This window comes from Elaeis guineensis, unplaced genomic scaffold (genome assembly GCF_000442705.2).
Source record: "Elaeis guineensis isolate ETL-2024a unplaced genomic scaffold, EG11 Super_Scaffold_31900, whole genome shotgun sequence".
In the NCBI taxonomy this organism is placed as follows: domain Eukaryota; kingdom Viridiplantae; phylum Streptophyta; class Magnoliopsida; order Arecales; family Arecaceae; genus Elaeis; species Elaeis guineensis.
This window is the reverse complement of record NW_027332420.1, coordinates 2,217,846-2,222,998: the sequence shown is the minus strand read 5'-3', so window position 1 is coordinate 2,222,998 and position 5,153 is coordinate 2,217,846.

Sequence of the window (5,153 nt, the reverse complement as noted above, 5' to 3'; positions counted from 1 at the left end):
AACAACCACCCACACCCTCACCCCAATGTTCCTATACTACAGACCCGAGACTCATCTACCCACAAGAAAAGTGAATTGTGCACCGATCTCGAATGGGTTAATCACTGTCCTCCGTGATGATCTTTTGATTGGGAGCATTTAGAAACTAACCACTAATTAATGTATGTCTCAAATTCTCAATACCTTAAAAATATACAAAAATCATCTTTGTTAATTTCTAGGATAAATCATGGACACATAAACATAATTAAAATAAAATTTTTTTTTATTGATAATAAAAATATTATAAGTACAAGATTAAACTCTAAAATTACAAAATGTGTCAGCTAATAATTATCTTCTAGGATACATCCTAACAGTATCGAGGTGATTGGCATGTCGTACAAAGAATAATACCTAGAGGCATATATGACATACCAACCCAACTAGAGATGGATGAAAATTTTGATCTACACGAAGAGGAAGTTTTTCAAGTGGAAGAGAAAATATTGATCGAGTTTCTTATTGATGAAGAACTTATGACAACTCCTTTGAATAGGGCTAATCTACCGTCCTCCAAAGTTGAAGCTGATTTGTATTTAATCTTGATGATTCAAAGAACGACAATCAATTCATAATTGATGATGAGATAGAAGATAATACATTAGTTGATTATTGTGATTCAGAGGAGGACCTATAAATTGAGGAGGATATGGATATTGATGAGTAAATCTATATTCTTTATTGAATCTTCTCTTGCAATAATGGTATGCAATATAATTTTATTCATTAGCATTTATATATTTTCACTATTATTATCTATTATTATATTTATTTATATGTCAAGCTAGTTATATACAGGGTTTAAGCATTGCAGGTATGGCACTAGGAGGGGGACGACCACGTCCGAGTTTTCAGCATCCCCATGAGGATAAGCCTTCCCCCATTTCCACTATCACACCATCGGAGCCACCAGAGGGTGCTGCAGAGGTGGGTATGATGGTATTTTAATATTTTTTATATAATAAAATTTAATTTTAATTATATCTATTAGATTTATAGATATCTATCATACTAATGATTTATTCATTATTATTTCAGGCCATTCAGTGCAGATGGTGAGGTGAGAGTCAAGTCCGTCGAAGAACCTCACCTAGGAGTGTTGGAGACATGAGCATGAGGGACAGCATCTTCATATCAAGATTTCATCCGGCTTCACCACACTCATTAAGAAATGGTGCGAGCCATAATGGACTGAGCTGAGCATCATATGCCGCAGCTATGTCTCTGTGACGCTCTTCGATAGGCATCATGTTACACTAGCTTAAAGGAAGGTCTTCTATAGCTACTTATAGATAAAATAATATTTAATGAAATATTTAATTAGCACTGTATTCTTATAATATTTGTTATTGATAGGCTATATTTGATATTGTTGATTTTGAGCATAATTATGTGCAGCGAGCTATGGATGATCATTTATGCTCGTATTTTAAGGATTACCACCATCGCATTCATTGCCACTTATATGCTGTAGTGCAGGACTAGGGGGTGGAGGCAGCACAACAGTGGCCATATGATGGTATTAATATCGAGGACTAAGCTGTCATATGCCGCAGGTATAAGGATCCGACATATCAGGTTAAGTATCCAATTTTTTTTAAGTTTAATAATTAAATTATTTATTCTTAAATTCAGTTAGTTACTTACAAATTTGACTATTAACTGTACATGATCGATATGTCCGAAATACCACCAAACGGATGAGACAGACTGTCTCGCACTATGAGGGTTTGAGACCGTTCGCTCGTCATATAGAGCAGATAGTAAGTAATTTCTATTTAGCATATTCTAACTCTTTAACTATTTAAAAAAATTTTAAATAATTATTTTTAAATTATAAAGAGATGTAGAGAGTGGTGAGTTTTCTAGTAGGATCGAGATCTACTAGCGGACCCATCAATAACGGTTAGGAGAGTGGACGACAGAGAGCAAGGAGCTTTATATAAATTTTTTAATTATTTTTTATTAATATTTTAATTTTTAATATAAATTTAGAATAGTTATAACTTTAATTTTCAGAATCATATGATAGAGATGAGATCTCATCCTATCTCTGAGGGCTTGACCGCAGCCACAGATGAGGAGATTTGTGATTAGATATTTGGTACAAGATCCTATTATATTAAGAGATTAGGATATGAGATTAGAGCTTCCCCATCCTCATGCTCATCTAGGACTGACGTCCATACTGCCTGCGATGCCTGACTAGCAGAGATATATAGACAAACTACTGAGGATCGATAGCGAGCTGATGAGTTGGCTATATGTGTTGATTCCTACCAGTCATTCCAGATGTAGATGATAGAGTAGATGGTATAGATGGAGAGATGATGAAGCTGATGAGGCAACAGCAGATCGATCCGTCATGCTCCACCCGTTCTCTTTCTCCAGATGTTGATGATTGATGGCTAGTAGCTTGTTTCTGTATTTTTTATTTTTATTTTAGATCTCTTATAATTATTCAATTTATTTTTTTATAATTATATTTTAATATAATAAAATGATTAAATTTATTTATACATTTATTATGTAAATTTTTATTTCAATTTTATAGATTATAAATATAAAATATTCAAAACATAAATTAAAGAATATATACTTATAAATTATTTTTTTAAAAAAATATTATATTTTAATTAGCAATAAATTTATTTGCAATGGAATATTCATCGTAAATAACATCATTTATGATGTATGATTTCTGTCATAAATAATTTATTTTTAAATATAAAAATATTTTTTAAAGTTATTTATGATGAAAATTTTCATCATAAATATTTTTTTATGATAAAAATATTTATGACATGAATTTTTTCATAAAAAATTATTTATTTTATTTTTTAAAATATTAAATTTATTTATTAAATTATTTATGATGAAATATTCTATCATAAATAATTTTATTTATGATAAAAATCATCTATTTGCAATGAATATTTTTTCATCATAAATAATTTTAAAAAAATAAAATTTTTATGATGTAAATTTTTCATCACAAAAAATATATTATTAGCGATGAAAATTTTTTTCCATCGAAAAAATTATCTGTAATCCCATTTTTAGCAACTAAATATTAGCGATGAAATTTATATCATAAATAAGTATTTATGATGAAAATTTAGTATTTATGATATTTTTTTGCATCGCAAATACTCTTTTTTGTTGTAGTGAATATTGGTGTGGATATGTGAAGATCTTACAGGACTGTAAAGCTCACCCCTCTCTATTTTTTTTTTTTTTTAAAGTTACAGGATGCTTTACTTGGCTAAGATCGGGATCTCGATTCAAAAGGAATGATTAGATAGAGTATCATCAATAATAGTCGAATGATCGAGTTTTCTAAACTGTATAAGATTTGATATTTGAAAATATTTATGAATAGTATTCATAGAAGTTTGAGATTGTAATAAATTATAAGGTCTTGCATATTCTTTAGGATCTTGCTTTAAGGAGTGTGTGGCTATTATGTATCCGAATTAGGTGTTGGATCCAGGATGTGACGCAACCTGCCCTATTTGCAGCCCTATGTCTACATCCATAATTTTTTTTTGCTCCTACCTAGTTTCATCAAACTTCTCATTTTTTTACAACAATACATCTCTTACTTGGTTAATCTTTATTCTCCACTACCATAGCAAAAGTTTTGTATCTTCTACTACCTCAGAAGATTATGCCTCCACCCCTCTTATTGATCCAAGTTTGCTGTCATCCAACACAATCCACCCCTTAACAACCTAGGTGTTATCCTTATTTTCAAACCCTTGATTGATGATAATAATCATGATGATCATGTGCCATAAAAATAGCCTTAAATCCAAAAAATAAATTAGGATTTATAGATGGGTCTCTTTTGCAACCACTAACCACCTCTCCTATTTATCCCTCATGGGTCATGTCAATGACATGGTTATTTCATAGATCCTAAATGTGCTCCCCATAAAAAAATCGATAGTGTTCTTCATTATTTTTTTTTAAGAATATAGAGGAAGTAAGATGCTTCTCCATTGCTATACTAAAATAACTAGGTAGTACAAGCGTAAAGTCAGAATACAACATTGCACCCTCACGATCTTATTATCCACTATAAAAATCTATGTAGAAGTTCTAAAATGAATGCCCCCATCACATCAGTAATGATGTTATTTGAATCACACCAAGCTAACACCCAGAAAGCTAGGTCACATTACTTTAGAACCCATGAACTACTATAATGATGCGTAGGCCTTTTTAACTGTACCTCTATTAGATAATAGCCTGTAGATTTTATTACTTTGAATTCCTAACCCGACTAGCCTCTGATGTGGTGTAAGTTATTGTGGGCTACAATGTTAAGCTGAAGTAAAGCACTTGGAGTCCTTTACTTATAGAAGCTCCTCAATGGCCTGTATTATGAAGTCAATGATGGACATCATTTGCGAGCATGACAAAGGAATAGCATTACGATGTCAACGTCCCCTTAGTGAAGAGAGAGACCATCTTCTTGAGCATCGTCAGACATGCATGGGCTTCAAATTGAAAGATTTGTTTATTATTTTCTTTCCAAATACACCAACAACCCATTGCTATTAAGGAATCTACCACCATAATCATATTTTTATTTCTCAGATTGTTTCTCCATTCATGCCAAAGTTTGTATGGTCTTTGAACTGATAGTTCTTCATTATTCGATGGCCTATAAAATGTGGAGAGATTTAAAAGAGCAATTATCATATAATAGGGGACCAAGAATCTTTCAATTGATGCATTATATCGCAATAGTTGAACAAGGCAAATTCTCTATTGTGATTTATTATGGGAAGATCAAATCTCTTTGGGACAAGCTTGTTGACTTGTCAAAGATTGATTCTTGCATGTGTCGTGCATCTTGATCTATGTCCCCATTTGAGCTTTGCAAACAGTTGATGCAATTTCTAATGGGACTCATCGAATCATATATTTTTCTCTTCATAGCCAAATCTTGCTTATAGACCCACTCCCTTTAGTGAATAAAGCATATAGTCTTCTTTTACTTTTGTAAGAATAATAACACTGCTCTCTTTATCCAACTTCTAAAACTCCTATGGAAACCATGATCCTTGCTACTTTTAAAACTCCAAAAAAAGTGCTCATCC